This window comes from Ursus maritimus, unplaced genomic scaffold, assembly GCF_017311325.1.
Source record: "Ursus maritimus isolate PB19 unplaced genomic scaffold, ASM1731132v1 scaffold_16, whole genome shotgun sequence".
NCBI lineage: Eukaryota > Metazoa > Chordata > Mammalia > Carnivora > Ursidae > Ursus > Ursus maritimus.
Window position 1 is genome coordinate 1,913,450 of NW_024424008.1, and position 18,110 is coordinate 1,931,559.

The window sequence follows — 18,110 nt, forward strand, 5'->3', positions numbered from 1 at the left end:
GATAGATATATTGCTTAGGGGGAGGGGCATTTAAAGAGAATGGAGAAGACATTTGTAAATGCTGTGAGTAAAAGGATATTAAACACACACGTCCCTCTAATATGTAGATTTTCTGAAGCCTTTGTAAGTATATATTATGAAATGTTTCTACTGTGTAAGATCTGCCAAAGAAGAGAATGCAGACTAAAAAAGTAATGTACCCATTCCTTACAGGTTTTATGTTCTACAAAGGGTTTATAGGTTTCTATGTCTAGTGAGAAAAAGCAGGTAATAAAATGAGGGATGCAGGCCTGGTGTCGATACGTACTGTGCATGAGAAGAGGGGACTCTAGTGGTGGGAAGCAAGGATGTGCTCTCCGTAAAGAACAAACTGACATAAACCAAGCACGTTACTGCCATGCATAATGTGGGCCCAGCGCGGCGATATTGATCTAAAGACAATTAGATTGAGATGTTTTCTGACATCTCCTGATTTTATTGGCTAAATGTATTTTTTTAAAAATACTCTACATTTTATTTAAGACATGTCTAGGAATTGTTTTTTTCCCCATTTCATCAGTTTAGGACCTCCACTTAAAATGGACCTACAGGGGCGCCTGGGTGGTACAGTCAGTTGAGCGCCCAGCTCTCAGTTTTGGCTCAGGGTCGTGAGATTCAGCCCCACATCAGGCTCTGTGCTCACTGTGGAGTCTGCTTGGGATTCACTCTCTCTCTCTCCCTCTGCCCACTGCCCCAAACGCTCTCTCTCTCAAATAAACAAGTAAATAAATCTTTAAAGTGCACCTACAAAATGTAATTGTGACGTTATCAGTGAAACAGACAAAACCAACACTTAAATTACTAGTATGGATTATAATTCTTTCACTCATTCATTCATTTTGAGATACTTATTTAGGTCATATTATTGGTCATACATTAGGTTTATGAAAGAGAGAGGCAGAGTTGAATTGAGACAATCCCTGGCCTCAGGGTACTCAGAATCGGGACTCTGGCCAGGGACACAGGAGAGGAAACATAAATGAAGGAAAGAAGAGAGATGATACAAATGGATGCAGCGTGGACAGAATAAAATGTTAGTTAGGAAAGAGTTGGGGGGAACGTGAGTTTTCTATCCAGATAGTCCAGGATGTAAATCTTATGCCTTCGTTTCTGGCCACTCGACTTTAACAGGACATTTCATCTCTCTTAATTTCAGCTTCTAGGGCACCTGGGTCGCTCAGTTGGTTAAGTGGCTGCCTTCAACTCAGGTCACAATCCCAGGGTCCTGGGACGGAGCCCCACATCAGGCTCCTTGCTCAGTGGGGAGCCTGCTTCTCCCTCTCCCTCTGCCAGCTGCTGCCTCTGCTTGTGCTCACATGCTCTTTCTTTCTCTCTCTCTCTCTCTCTGTCAAGAAAGTGTTTAAATTTCAGCTTCTAAACTTTTTATCAAATGTGGGGAAAACATACCACAAAGATTTATCTGACTGATTAAATGCTCTAATGCAAAAAAAAGAAGAAGAAGAAGAACTTAGCATAATTTCTGATACATACTAACCACTTAGTAAATTATAGCTGAGATTATTGTTATTATAATCTATAGTTTCAACTCTGATTCGTTCTGAACATTATAGTTTGAAGAGAAACCTTTCCAGTTATACAGGTAGTAGAAATCAGTTTTATTTCATCTCCCAAACATGTCATCAAAATTAACCCATAAAGTTTTCTGGATACCTTCCATGTGCCTGATTCCATGATATGCACTGAAAAATAGAAGTGAATACAAACACACTAATGAATTTCTAGTTTAGTGGAAGATATAAAATGCAATGGAATCACTGTTATAAAATGGTAACAGGGTCATCATACAAAAATTATTACAAAATTCATGAAAAATAATGATTATCAATGGCCATTGTGGGTGGTAAGTAAAGCTTTTAGAGAGAAGTTAGTAGATGAGATGAATCTTGATACGTGTAAAAGTATTTTAAGAGAAAGGGTGGTAGAGCACCTGTGTGGCTCAGTTGTTAAGTGTCTGCCTTCAGCTCAGGTCATGATCCCAGGGTCCTGGGATCAAGCCCCTCATTGGGCTCTCCCCTCAACGGGAAGCCTGCTTCTCCCTCTCCCACTTCCCCTGCTTGTGTTCCCTCTCTCGCTGTCTCTCTCTCTGTCAAATAAGTAAATAAAATCTTAAAAAGAGAGAGAGAGAAAGGGTGGATGGGGATTATTATTTTTTTTTTTTAAAGATTTTATTTATTTATTTGACAGAGAGAGAGACAGCCAGCGAGAGAGGGAACACAGTCAGGGGGAGTGGGAGAGGAAGAAGCAGGCTTATAGTGGAGGAGCCTGATGTGGGGCTCGATCCCACAACGCCGGGATCACGCCCTGAGCCGAAGGCAGACGCTTAACCGCTGTGCCACCCAGGCACCCCAAATTTTTAAAAATGAAACAATATAGGCAAAATATCGAGGCTAAATAAAGCATAGCCAGTTTGAGCCTAGAAATGTTTTAGGGTGACTGGAGATAAAAGAGAAAGGGAGAGGAACAAAAGACTCAGAAAGATAGATAGAGGTCGTACCTGGAAGTCCCCTGTCTGTGAGTTTCTGCATGACCACAGTCATGCCAACCTCTGCTCTTGGACTCTAAGAGATACCAAGTTCTTAGAATTGCCCTTGACCTGAAAGTAGCTGCAGCCCCATTTGTCACCTGCTTGGACTCTTCAGATCTCCAGCATACCCTCTGCCCCTGAAGCCTGTCTCCCTCTCCTTCCTCCTCCACCTGTCTTCTCTCATCCCTAGAAACTCAATTTTCTCAGTTCCTACTCACTTCTCCAGTGCCCCACCCCAGCTTCTCAACCTTTGAGTCATTTTGGCAGAGTGGAGATTCCTTGTGTAGTCCCCCTGAGTAGCTTTCTGTCAAAGGGTCGATAGCTTGCCTCCATAGAAAATGGTTTTTCAGAAAATAATAGTGACAACAAGAAACATACAAGCATTTATTTTCCAGGTACTTTTCCAAGAGTTGTATACTTATTCGATCCTAAAAATAACTATGAGGATGATGCTATTTTACACCCAGTTTTCAGACAAGCAAACTGAGGTACAGAGAAGTTAATGACTAAATGAAAGTCACATACCCAGTAAATGATAAAGCATGTATTTAAACCCAGCCAGTTTGGTTCCAGAATCTTTGATTATAATGTCTATAATATACTGCATGTTTTCTCTAAGAGATTAAAAACATAAGGGTTTGTGGACCACTCTTTATGACTGCAATGGTGAAAAGTCCCCTCCCTGATGACCCTGCAACACTTCAAGGAATTTTTTAAATGGCTTATTAAAGCACAGAAGTTTGACATCAGATTCTTCAAGGTCCTTCATAGTACAGTCTCACGAGCAAACACTATTATTGCCTCTTTTCTAGTTTACCCTGACAGAGGACTACTACAAAGGGCCTGAGGACAAATTTTAACAAAAACTTTATGTTGTAACTTCTGGACTTTCTCCCACCATGAATGGAAATATCAACTTCTTGTTGATATTCAAATCAAGATATTCACCCTAACACCATAAGTCCTGTCTAGTACTCCTGATTTTCTTTGACCTGCTCTCATTTTTTTCATAGCACTTAGTCCTTTCTATTTTATAATACATCTCACCTAGTCATTATGTTAATGTTTATTGGATGCCCTCCCCAACTCTGCTGAGGATTTTAGTATCCTGAGCATAGATCTTTACCTTATTTGTTTACTGATGTGTCTCAAACTCCAGAGTGATTACCTGTCACATAGTAGGTACAATGAAAGCATTTCATCAGGGGCTTAATCTAGAAAAGGTGAGTAGGCAAATCTATGCTGGGAAAACAACATTTAAATTGTCATGTGAAAGTAGACAAAAAGCCAACTAGAAAAAGGGGGAAAAAAAAGTTCTGTATCTGACATGCTTTATCATGTGGTTATACTGTAAAATTTTATAACTCTCATTTTATTTCATAACATATTATGAACATTTTTCATGCCAATAAGCATACTCCCAACTTATAATTTTTGTTCTAGATAGTGATCATATATTTTCTTTGTAGGGGATGGAAACGTTTCTTCCTAGGGTCCCTGGCTGGTCTGAAAATTAAACTGACAAAGAGAGACTAACAGAAGAAAAGCATGTACATTTTATCGAATTTTTGCACGCACATGAGAGCCTTCATAAGAGAATGAAGTGAAGAGCAGGAAGCTTTTTTACTTTTTAGACAAAGAAACAATAGATGGGAAGAACTGACACACAGGTTTGGGTGAGGGGAAGTCAATGGGAAAGTAGCAACTAAGAAAATAACAGTGTAACAAGGTTGATTTGTAGATTCCTTTGGTGCATTTGCTGGGCTGGTAAGAGTCTGTTTCCACTAAAAGAATTTATTTCTTGCCTCCAGGCAAAACAGCAGAAACTTTGCTGCATTTACTTCTTAATTGCCTTCAGCTCAAAATAATTTTTTATGCCAAAGAGGCATATTTTGAATTTACAAATTCTGGTTTCCTTCAGTTTCATACATATGGGTCATATATGCATGAAATTCAATATTCAAATTTGCCAAACATTGTATAGTGAAATAAAATCTCTCACAACCTAACATTCCTCTCCGGAGGCAATCACTATCATCAGATCTTAATGTGTTCTTTCAGATTCTTCCATGTATATAGACTTTTTAAAATCAAAGTGGTAGCATACTGAATACTTCACTCCTTTTCATTTTATAATATATGCTGTTATTCCTATATCCCATATCTTTTTATATACAACTTCTTTCCTCTTTGTATGATAATTTCCCTCTTTTACTTGGGGTGTATCTAAACAATGTTGGGGAGCATAAGCTTTTACAAACCTCGTTTTTTTCCATTTAAGTGTAAAAGGAAACTTAAAAATTATTTCTGGGAGGAAATGTTGGATCTTAGGGCATCTTCCCTTTCTTCAGAGAGGTGATATCGATTTGTACCCCCATGAATAAAGTACAAGATCTACTTTTTCCCTATGTCCATTAAAAAATGTTTTAGTAAGTTTTCAAATATTTGCCATTTGGAGAGGTAAAACAGTGTATCTTTGTAATTTACACATTTTCTTATTTTGAATGAAATCAAGCATCCTTCCAAATGCTTATAACTGATTGATTTTTATGTGTACTACCTATTTATACCATCACCTGCTGTTTCATTAAGCATTTGAAAGTGATTTGTTTCAGCTCTTTACTTATTTAGGTATTCGTTCTTTCGCCTTTGACATGGATCACATCCCTCTGTGCCCTTGGGTCTCTCTCTGGACATTGTTTATGGCTGTTTGTCACAAGGAAATTTAGTTAGTTAGTTAGTTAGTTAGTTAGTTAGTTAGTTAGTTAGTAGAGCAGGGCGGGGGGTGGGGTGGGAGGCTGAGGGAGAGAGAGAATCTTAAGCAGTCTCCACACCCAGTGTGAAGCCCCACACAGGGCTCAATTTCACAACCCTGAGATCATGACCTGAGCCAAAATCAAGAGTCAGATGCTTAACTGTCTGAGCCACCCAGGTGCCCCAAGAATTTTTTTAAAGAGTCAAATGTCCTGAGCTTTCCTTTAATGACTACTGAGTTTTATTGTGAGTTTAGGATTATTTTTTGCTCATTTGGAACTATTAAAATAAAAGTACTTTTATTTTGCTCATCTGAAATTATTAAAAGTATTCTCCTATATTTTCTTCTATATTGTTGTTTTACTTTAATCCTCACTATTTAAAATAAGTGAAACAGAACACATGTACAAACAGTGCCCAAAGCTTAATAAATTATCAACATTCATGCAACTACAACACAGGTCAAGAACTAAAACACTGTCAGCCCCCAAAAGCCACTGTCATGGAAATTCCACTTTTCCTCCACACGCTCAAAGAGTAACCACTATCTTAACTTTTTTTTGGCCAATTTATCCTTGCTTTTCTCTCTGTACTTTCATCATTCCGCATGCATCCCTAAACGTTATAATTTAGCTTGATACATAGTTACCTATCTTATATAAATGGGACCATATGGTATATATTCTTTTGTGCCTGGCTTCTATTTCAACATAAGAATAATCCATGTTGTTGCATACATCTGTGATACAATCATGTCTATTGCTAGACATTATGTGAAAATACTACACTTCTTTTAATCCATTCTACCGTTAACAGACACTAAAGTTACTTTCAGGTTTGGGCCATTATGAATAATATTTTTACACATTTCTCCATGCTCATATGCATGTAATTCCCCTGATCCAGGGTGATCTGTTAACAGTTTCTGAAGAATGTCCAACCAGCCAAAAGCAGAGACCAGTGTTTGAACTTCTGATATGAGACCATTTCCTTGAGAGAAGTGCCCAGTCAATTGTTGGTGGATTCCATGATGATGGGAGTAATAGCAGGAGTGGCATTTCTTTATGTGAGGAGATATGAATGTCAGATACAAATATGTCTTTACTGTCTGCAATACGGTGGTTTGTGTTACGGTCAGGGGTTCATGCAACATTCTTGTGACACCAAATAATTTGTTTTTCAAATAAAGAGTTGTTACACTATAATCACACCCATGGAATTCATGGAATTTACTACGTACTTTATCACCCCAAGCAGACGGGCTAAGAAAATAATGGGATAGATTATGCAGGATAAGGAAAGTTGCCAGCTGAGAAAAAAACCTCCAAATGAGAGGTACTATCCTATAGCATGTGGTATATGCTTGAATAAGGACAACTTAGGTTGCCATATTCTCTCCAGTCAAATTTCTAAATCCAGTAACCAAGGGATGAGGGTAGGAGTAAACTTTCTCACTATTACATGTCATAACTGAGGGGGTTCCAGGCAGGCTACCACAGAATCTGCCTCTTCCGCTGGTGGATTATTCACAGCTAAAGGCAATCAAGGCCCAGCAGACTCAGGAAGAGCTTTTTACCTCCCCCTTAACATCCTAAAAGAATTTAGATGGGGGGCCTGTACCAAGAGAGCTATGATCAAAAATATTTTTTTATATGGGAAAGACTTATCTGCATGTTATAGCAAACCTTTGTTTACTAAGCATCTGTTCTCAGCTTCCTGTGAATTGTCTTCCTCCCCTTTGAGATCTCATCTCCCTCTCCCTTTCTGCTTAGCTCAAGATGGTGTATATAGGTTTCCACTGCTTTCCAAAAGTAGAGCATTTCTATGACATCTTTTGTAAGCTGAAATGGCATAAAGCAAAAAGCAATTGCCATTAATTTATATGGAAACAAATTTTTGAGTATTCCCAGAGTATATTTTCCTATCTGCTTATTATGAATTTGGCAAGTTGAAGGTACTAGTTTCCAAGAGAGATAATCTACTAGAAAATACAGCCATGATTCTACTTAATTAAAATCTAAGATTTCCCCCCAATCATTATGGATATGTAACGGTATTTTCCTAGTTAGGATGGTTAATCCTGACTATCAAGAAGAAATTCTGTTGTTTTTACACGGGTTTTAAAGATGAGGTTAATTTATGGCTGGACTGGAAATACTGCATATTTATCTCTGCAAATAACGGGTGTATAGTTTTTTAAATTCAGGGGCAAGCTAAGGGCAGTAGGGTTATAATGTGTCATTTAAAGTCTGAATTTTCCCTGATAACCCCAAGGTCAGTTTGCAACAGACTTCACTGATTAACAGGCACTTCTTAAAAGTAGAAATTTAAGTGACTAATAAAAAATAACAAGATTTTCAACCTTATTAGTACCCGGGAAATGCAAATTAAAACGACAATGACACATCTTGACATATATATCAATTCGCTAAATGGAAACATCTTTCAGTATGGACAGTTAGAAAATAGAGCAATGGGTGGGGCTCCTGGGTGGCTCAGTCCTTAAGTGTCTGCCTTCAGCTCAGTGGAAGGCTCAGTGGGATTGAGCCCTGCATCGTGCTCCCTGCTCTGGTCCCTCTCCCACTCCCCCTGCTTGTGTTCCCTCTCTCACTGCCTCTCTCTCTATCAAATAAATAAATAAAATCTTTAAAAAGAAAAGAAGAGAAGAGAAAAAAGAAAAGAAAAAAAGAAAAGAAAAGAAAAAGAAAAGAAAATAGAGCAATGGAAATGTCTATATTGTGAAGTCCAAAATATAAATTGGTATGCTCCACTTTGGACAGTATTAGTTAAAGATATACATATCCTACGACCCAATAATTTTACCCTCAGGGTTTCATCCTAATGGAATTCATAATTCTGTCTATGAGGATCTGGTTTTACTAAAGTAGACTGCAGATGGAAACATAATGATCAAGAGCCATGAAGACCAATACAACTTGTATCCCATTGAATGTATGGTTGAAGATCATCTGTGTGAGACAACCCTCAAAACTGATCTCCTGTCTGGGCCCCCAGGTGACACAGTCAGTTAAGCGACCAAATCTTGGTTTTGGCTCAGGTCGTGATCTCAGGGTCATGAGATCAAGCCCTGCATTGGGCTCCGTCCAGCACAGAGTCTACTTGAGAAGCTTTCTCCCTCTCCGTCTGACCCTCCCCTATGTGCTCTCTCTCTCTCTTTCTAAAATAAATAAATAATTTTTAAACAACAGCAACAACAACAACAACAACAAAAACCTGATTTCCCTCAAATTGAACTAGAATATTCCCAGCATCCTGGGGATAGTAAAAGTGAACAGAGTCAGTAGTGGCTACCATGAACAGAAAGGAAAACCAATTCAGAGGAGTGTCATTCAAAAGAGACACCTTAGCTTTCTCTTCTGGAATTTGGGAGGTGGGCAGAGGGTTGTGAACAATGACAAAGTTAAATTATCAAACACAGTAGCCATTAAGAGTTAGGAATCAGCTAAATATTTAAGGAGATCATATGTCAAGCTATATAGATTGGATTTGTTCAATTTCAACAAATAATTGTTGAATAATAATAATATTTTGTTGAATAATTGTTGAAATCGTAACTAATTGTTGAAATAATAATCCCTACAAATTTAGGGAATAAAACAGGAAATGAAGGCAATTTGAAGTGTGTAATATTCCAGCGGTCTAGGAAAGAGCTTTGGGGGCCTAAAACATGGAAAAAAGAAAAGACAGGTTGAAAGAAACATTTTTAAAAGTTAAAATCAGTATGATTTCTTTTCTTATTTGAATGTGTAGTATGTCCTATCTGAAATAAAGTTCTATTACTTTCAGATTATTTGGTCAATTTTTTCTTCCAAAATGAAAATTCAGCCCCATCTTTCCTCTTGGCTTACCTTGATGTTTACTTAAAATTTCACTCTTTCACCCTCCACATACCTTGGACTTTCACTGGGTAATATGAATTAAAGCTTTACTTTTTAATGTCCCCTCCCACATTCCAAATGCCATCACACAAATGGAAGTAATTCATTGGCCCCTCATGCTTTGAGGGACAAAATGAATGGGTACTTGCTTTGTATGAATTTCCTCACTGCTTAACAAGATAACAGAGATTCCTCTCTTTGTGATGCGTGAAGGACTTCAGCATAATTGTGTAAGCTTTCCTCTGGATTCCATAGAATACAGTAAGCCAGTCCAATCTATTTTCCTGCCAGGAAACTTTGGACACAATCACTCTTAAAGCAATGACTCTTCAGTTTCAATTGTTTGTAATGTTGAGTATATTTTCTACCACTTTCTTAGGAAAAACATACTAAATGAATAAATAAATCTTTACATTATTTTATTTATATTTTATTTATATATTTATTTATATTTTATTTATATATTTATTTATATTTTATTTTACATAAAAATAGAAGGCAGAATACAGACATCAGACTAAAAAAAGGGTAGCTTTTAGTAGGAGGTATAATGGACAAGATCATTTTGATCTCTTTCTCTTCCTATTAATTTGTCCTTCCACCCAAGTTTAGGGCGTAATAAAGTGAGGTTAGTGTATTGTATACTGTGAAGCTGTCCTGGGCCACACAAGTGAAACGTGCCTTACAGGACGGGTGGTAGTGGGAAGGAATTATGGAATATCTTGCTTAGCAGTGCTTCTGTTATAAACATTGGGGAAAGGGTTTTTAAAAAATGGAGTACTTAAAGTCTGAATATTATCTGCCTCATTTAACAAAGTAGAAAGTTCATCATGGGTTTAATTCTTGGTTAGTGGCGGGAGAAGACTACATATGTAACTAGAGTATCCCCCAAAAATTATGCCCTTCATGTAAAGTAAGAAGTTGTATCAGAGCAGGCACCCCTACTCCATGGAGGACATTCAAACGATGCCTCTTGCTGTGCTTTTGCTGCAGACGCTGAATCCCTCCGTTTCTGCCTCAAAAGCTCCCTCTTATTCCACTGAGATTTTAAAGGTTGGAGGTTTAGCTCTTGGCTACCTGAGTTCAGGGTCTTCCAGGAACAACAGCACCTATCTTAGCCGTGGCTCGTGGCATCTCTCAGGATCACACTGCTGCCAGCATCCCTGCGTTTGTCTATTTGAAGTCCCTTTAGAAGATCATTTATCCCTGTGCTGCGACTCCCCTTCAAATTTCCTTGTAAGAGGTATGGAAAATTGGCATGACGGGAGCCATTTTAGGTTTGCTAATTGAATTTACATAATTTACATAGTAATGATTATTTAGTACAATTTGTTGGCAACACGGGTATATCAGTGAGAGAAGAGAATCCTTTCGTGTGTGTGTGTGTGTGTGATGCTGTTTCCTATCATCAAAACCGATCGCAAATGTTCACCTGTTAACGCTGATCCATAAAACAATCATAGGGGGAAAAAGAGGCAAACCAAGAAACAGACTCTTAACTATAGAGAACAAACTGGTCGTCGTCAGAGGAGAAGTGGGTGGAAGGGTGAATTGATTGGGTGATGGGGATTAAGGAGTAAGTAAGTGCTGAATCACTAAATTATACAGCTGAAACTAGTATTACACTGCATATTAACAAACCGGAATTTGAGTAAAACTTAAAAAAAATTCTTTTTCACATAGATAGGAACTCTCAAATACTGATATTAGTTCTTCAGCTTGCAGTTTTAATTGAGTATATTTATCTCTTGGAAGGCACTTATAGTATCCTAGCAGACTTGCATCTTGGCCTTTTGCATTTTTTAAAGGTTTTTTAAAAATTTTATTTATTCATTTATTTGACAAAGAGAGAGAGAGAGAGAACAAGCTGGGGCTTGATCCTGGGACCCCGGAATGATGACCTGAGCCAAAGGCAGATGCTTAACTGACCGAGCCACCCAGGCGCCCCTGCCTTTTGCATTTTATTATATTGGAGATGATGGGGTTCAGGGCAGGCCACCTCAGAAATGCCTCTTTGGCATGCTGTTAATTTCCTGAAGACAATGAAGGCCCAAGAGACTTACAAAGAGCTTTTAACCTCCCCTTAACTGCCTAAGAGAAATTAAATAGAGGATCAGTACCAAGAAGAGAACTATTTCCAAAGATAACTGTTTTTTTTTTTTTTTTTTTTTTTTTTTTTTTTTTTTTACATAGGAAAGATTTGGCATGGTGTGGCAAACTTTAGTTTACCAAACACTGACTCTTCCCATCTCCTGTGAACTCTCTTCATCCCCTTTGTCCAAACCGCTACCCCCTTCTCGTTATCCCAGGACTGTATATAAGCCTCAACTGCTTTCTCAGTGGGTCTCATATCTTTGGGACCCCATACATAGGCAATTAAATTGTCTTAATCTCTTAATCTGTTCCATGTTAATTTAATTATTAGACCAGCCAAAGAACCTAGAGGGGAAAGGGAAAATTCCCTCCCCTACAGAGATCAGTCACTTCCAAATGAAGGTCAGACACTACATTTCTTTAATCCTAACTCTTTGTCCCATTTTCAGAAAAGCTTTATTCTGTTCTCAGAAACCAGCAAATCCCTGCCCACTATGTATATTGGAATTTTTTTAAAGTATTGCTGTTTTAACAGTCCCATCTGTTCCTCATCTCATTTCTGCTTGTAGGTGGAGGATAAGTGAGGAGTTTGGGGTTCTGTAAGGGAAGAGGAAATAAATGTGGAAGGGGAAATTACTGATTATTATATATAATGATTATTATAGGCATATATATTGATATATATAATTACTGATTATTATATATACTGATTATTATAGGCAGCATTTTGTATCTCTCAATTTAAATATTAAGGATGCATATTGTTCATAGTAGAATAATTAAGACCATACTTAAAAAGTGCTATGCCTCATCATTCTTTCCTAACCCAGCGATGATCGTCACTACCCACTGTAACTGAGGGTGAGGATGCTAATTCTTCCATCTCATGATTAAAGCACGTGTATTTCCCGAACTTAGGTCATGTGCATTCATGTTCCTCAGGGTCACAAAATGTGATTTTTGCTTTCTTCAATGTCATACATTGGGACACTGTCCATGAAAAAAAAATTGATATAGATGTAGACAGAGAAGGATTGGGGACGGAAAATAGAAAGATTGTTAAAATTTTCAACTCACTCAGAGTATTTAGTGAGCCACATATTGTTGCACTCAATAATAAGTCTTGGGCAGACCTAAAGGGCTCAACCACATTTAGGTTTTTTTGACAATACCGGGAGCCCAACATGAAGCTGGAGAGGAAGGAAAGGAAATGAACAGCGTCCTTGAGGAGCAATGTGGCTACAGTGGTCTGACGCACCTGATGTGGTACCAGTAGATTTGTGCTGATGGGTTATTTCCATTTATTAGCCACGTAAAGACATTAATAAGTCTCCTTAATTAATGAGTCCATTTTCTTCATTCGTTGTTGATCAAACAATGTACATTATAGGGAGAATAACCAAGGATATAACTGACAGTGTTTTGAAATCTCCTATCTCATAACCTGAAGAATAGTTGATACTCTGATGATAAACAGATCTCCTTACCCATACCCATTTTCAGAAATAGAAAAATCCTTGTAACTCATTTGGAAATTCACTAATAAAAAGACTTTCAACCATCCTAATGTTCACTATTTGATGCTTTCTCATTGGTCTAAGAATGTACTAATGCTTAGTTAGGAACAGAGTTTGAGGGCTTAGGGGACTTAGTATGGAAAATTTATATAAATATAAATATATAAATATATATTATATATATATTTATATATTTATATAAATATATAAATATATATATAATATATATTTATATATTTATATTTATATAAATTTTCCATACTAAGTCCCCTAAGCCCTCAAACTCTGTTCCTAACTAATATATATCTTCATGGCAAAGAGCAAGAATCCTGGCTTTAAGATTTATAATCAATGAAACCACACTAACATCAGTTCCTCATCTATAATACAATAATAATACTTACCCTTATTTAATACAATAAATAACCTCTCATGAGGTAATTAAGATAATTGAGATGATATATGCAAAAATGTTGTAATATTAACTAATGCACTGTAAGCAATCAATATACATTTGCCTAAACTTCTTTTCAGAGAGACATCAAAGCTGACATCAAAGTTGAAGAAGGCAACATACCCTCTAACTTGTCATCATGCATGATTACAACTATACTAGACTGACTCTGTCATCGTTCATATTGAACGGAGCACCTGGACTAGCAAGTGCTCATATCTGGATCTCTCTCCCATTTTGTTTCATGTACATTGTTACTATACTGGGGAATTTGGGCTCCGCTATCTCATTCATCTGGAGGAGGCCCTACACCAGCTCATGTATTATTTCTTGGCCTTATTCTCCTTCACTGACATTGTTCAGTGTGTACCTCAAATGCTGTGTAAGTTCTGGTTTGATCTCAAAGATATCAGCTTCGATGCTTGCCTGGTCCAGATGTGCTTTCTCCACACTATCACAGGGATAGAGTCCGGGGTGCTCATGCTCACGGCCCTGGACTGATATGTGGCCATCTGTTACCCTCTACACTAGGCCACTATCCTCTCCAATTCTATCATTGCCAAGGCTGGGCTTCTCACCTTCTTCCAGGTGTGATACTCATCATTTCTTTTTACTCACAAAACATCTGCCCTATTGCAAGGGTAATATAATCTCCCAACCTGCTGTGACCACATGACTGTGGCCAAGTTATCCTGTGGCAATATCAAGGTCAATGCCATCTACAGTCTGATGGTTGCCCTCCTGACTGGGGGCTTCGATGTCCTGTGCATCGCAATCTCCTACACCATGATCCTCTGGGCAGTGGTCAGCCTCTCCCCAGCAGAGGCTTGGTAAAAGGCCTTCAGCACCTAAACTGCCCACATCTGTGCTATAGTCATCACCTACGTCCCAGTCTTCTTCACTTTTTTTACCCACCATTTTTGGGGTCATACAATCCCCCACAACTTTCACATTTTTCTGGCTAACCTACACCTGCTTCTGCCACCCATCCTGGATCCTATTGTCTATGGGACAAAGACTAAACGCAAGAAGAGATGCTCAAACTTTTCCTTAGCAAAAGACCACTGAAGAAAGAGATAAAAGTAAACCCCATCATTATGGAGGAAGATGTTCTCATAGATGAAGAAGGCATCCATACCAGACAGATAGTGGATATGTGATTTGACAGCGACTAACCAATCTTCTTTTTTTAAAAAATTAATTTAGAGATTTTATTTATTTATTTGAGAGAGAGAGAGAGAGCACAGTGAGGGGGAGGGGAAGAAGGAGGGGGAGAAGCAGGTTCCCCACTGAGCAGGAAGCCCAATGTGGGGCTTGATCCCAGAACTCTGGGATCATGACCTACGCTGAAGGTAGACAATTAACCGACGGAGCCACTCAGGCGCCTGGCCAATCTTCTTCTTAATGGATCATTCTTATACTTTTCTGAACCTTGTATATCAACTTGAAAACTTTTCTTTAAAAAGGACCTACAAACCAATTTAATTAAATCCAATAAAACTAATGCTAATGCCTTTGTGTTATTTGCATGATACTGAATTTGATGCCACTTGAGAGTAATACAGTAAGACAGAGTTTTGTCTCTGAAGAACTTTCCAGCTAGTAGATAATATTGAAAAAAGGGACCATACTAGTTATTCAAAAACACGGATAAATTGTAGTAAAAGCACTTTCCCTAGAACTCCATCGATTTTTGTTAAACTAGAAAATGTATTTTCCATCAAGGAATAAACATGCAATGCTGCCCATTCATTTGTTTATTCATACATACCACAAACATATTTTGAGCACCTACCTTCTTAGGAAATTGTAGTACAAACACCGATAAAAATGGGCTTTGCTACATATGTATACACACATGAAACCATCATTACCTTGATTACAATGACATTAATTAGCATATTCATCACCTTTAAAATTTCCTTTTACATCTTTGTGATCCAACCATCACCTAAACCTGACAGCACTGACGTTCTTTCTGTCACTATAGATTAGCTCTATAAAATTCTGGAATTTTATATAAATGAAATATTACTGAATGTCATCTTTTCAGTCTGGCTGCTTCCATGACCACTTTGAGTTTCATCAAATCATTGTTGTGCTAATCACACATACGGTTTTCTTGCTGAGTAGTATTCCATTTTATGGATGTACCAAAATTTGTTTATCCATTTATCTGTTGTTGGGCATTTCCTTTATTTCCAGCTTTTGTATATTACAAACAAAGCTGTTACGGGCATTCATGTGCAAGTCTTTGACCAAGCATATACTTTCATTTCTCTTGAGTAAAAGCCTAGGAGTGGTAGCAGATATACATAAAGCCTTCCTAAGAAACTGACAAAATTATTTCTATAATAGTTGCATTTTACATTCTCACAAGCAGTGCATAAAAGTTCTACTTGTTCCACACCCTCACAAACATTTAGCATGGTCAGTCTTTTAAATTTTAGTCATTTTAGCAAGGGTCTATTGGTATCTTATTGTGTCTTTAAGTTACATTTACCTAATGACTGAAGATGTGGAGCATGTTTACCTTGCTTATTTGTCACCTGTATATGCAGAAAATGTGTGAGATAAGAAATGTTTACTGTTTTAAGCTGCTGAATCCTGGGGTAATTGAACTATATTTTTCCTCTTTTTGAAAAAATTGAAGAGGCTATTGTTAACAATACAGCATTGTGTACTTAAACATTTGCTAGGAGGGGACAGTAAATCTCACATCAAATGTTCTAAATGAGGAAAACATAAATACTAAGTAAAGAAGGCAGGAGGAAACTTTTGGAAGTGATGGATTTTTATTTTATTTGTTATTTTATTTTATTTTTTGAGAAAGAGCATGAACAGAGGGCAGGGGCAGAGGGAGAAGGAGAGAGAGAATCTTAAGCAGTCTCCACACTCAGCGTGGAGCCTGACACAGGGCTTGATCTCACAGCCCTGAGATCTTGACCTGAGCCAAAATCACGAGTCAGATGCTCAAATGACTGAGCCACCCAGGGGCCCCAGAAGCGATGAATATGTTTATGTCATTGATTGTGGTGATGGTTTCACAGGTGTATATTTATTCCCAGACTCACTGTCATATACATTAAATACGTATGTCTTTTTTAAGTCAGTTGTACTTCAATTAAAAGGTTAAAAAAAAGAAAACATAAACTAATTAAAAAGAAATTCTCACAGGGGAGTTTATAAAGTGTACTTCCTATCACTGACTTCTAGTCTCCAGATCTCTCGCCAGAAAAAAATGTCCAATACCAGTTTCTTGTGATTCCTTCGAGACAATTTATGCACTTCTCTTCATTTCCTTTGAAAGCCACATAGCATCACATTATATTGATACACAGTAATTAAATGTAAGTAGTTCTCAGTTGATAATCATGTACATTATCATCTTTACAGGAAAAATGATAAAATATGAAGTCATTAATGTTTAAGTGGTTAATTTCTTATCAAATAAACAGAAAAATAAAAAGGTTTTGAACACAGAGACTTTAGCACCAAGTACAGAACTCATTAAAGAGAAAGAAAATCACTCTAATAGCATTATTTTTTGTTTACTAGAACAATTCTTAGAACATATCAGGTGCTCAATAAATATTTGTTGGAAGGATGGGGATGTGTGCATGCATGGATACATGGATGTTTGGATGGACAACTGCCTGTCTATAAAATGGGAGTTCATTCACCAGCTGGAAAGTCAAATAGACTGAAACCAGAAGAAGTGTTAGAAGACTTTGTCTGCATCATAGATAGTACAGATAAAGTGGGAATTAAGGAAGTTTGAGATCTATCATGAAATAGAGTTTAAAGTAAGGTTTAATTGAAGGATTCTCTCCATGCATGCATTCCAGAAATACAGTTCACCTCTAACACATTGCCATGGAAAACAGTCACTGTTCGGTGCTCAAGCTTGTTCATATTGGTGGTATTCCAAGAGGCAGATCAGGGCACTTGTCAGCCATGTTGTCATCAGCAACAAGGCTTGGCTGCAAGCCCTTGGGTGATGCCAGAGAAGTGTTGATTCTCATCCCCTGATACTGAATGGCAGAAAGGGGTGACTGGTCAAGTCTCTCACATAACATACTGCTGAATCAGCATTATTTGGCCTCCAGCCTCCTAATCGCTCTAGTTATTATTCTCCCAAATAGTGTGAGCTGGTAAAATAAAGTTAGAAGCCAGTTGTCTATCCCATCTTATTATCTTGGATCCTAGTCTCTGATTGGTGATTTAATGTAACTTAGGGTCCCACTGCCCAAGGGTCAGGGTTCTTTTCCTAGAGTCCGACATCTGACCCCACAGAGTATCTCATACTACTCTAGAACACATTAATAAGGAAAAAATCCATGCTTGTGCTACTACTCCTTTCTCCCTAAGTGCCTTAAATAATTTGTTTTCCCCTAAAGGCCTGGTCAGTGTCTGACACAGTGAGCTACGCATCTGGTCAGTCAACTGTGTGCCTTCTGGAAATGAGCCAAGTGAATGGAGATTAGAGAGCCCCTTTAGAGGTAGGAACAGTCTGCTTAAAGTGGCAGTAATAGTCAAAGTTAAGGAATGGAATGGGGAGGATGGTCATCAAATATTTATGGTGACTTGTTTTCCAATACGTGCAATTTTGCAGGGGTGAATCTCTCATAAACAGAGACAGTATTCCAAAATTGTTTTATTATTTTTTAATGGCTCTGACGGGACCTAACCAAGATGTCATAGATTTATTGAGGGGCAGGCTAAACTAGCATCTTGATGTGGGAAAAGGAGATAAGCTTCATTGTGTAGAAGAAAATACAATTTAAAAATCCAAATGCATCGTAGAG

The 18,110-nt window shown here is 37.8% G+C and overlaps 1 pseudogene; it reads left to right on the forward strand.

The window, feature by feature from the left end:
• Positions 1-13,435: 13,435 nt before the first annotated feature.
• Positions 13,436-14,370, forward strand: LOC103680085 (annotated as a pseudogene).
• Positions 14,371-18,110: the final 3,740 nt, after the last annotated feature.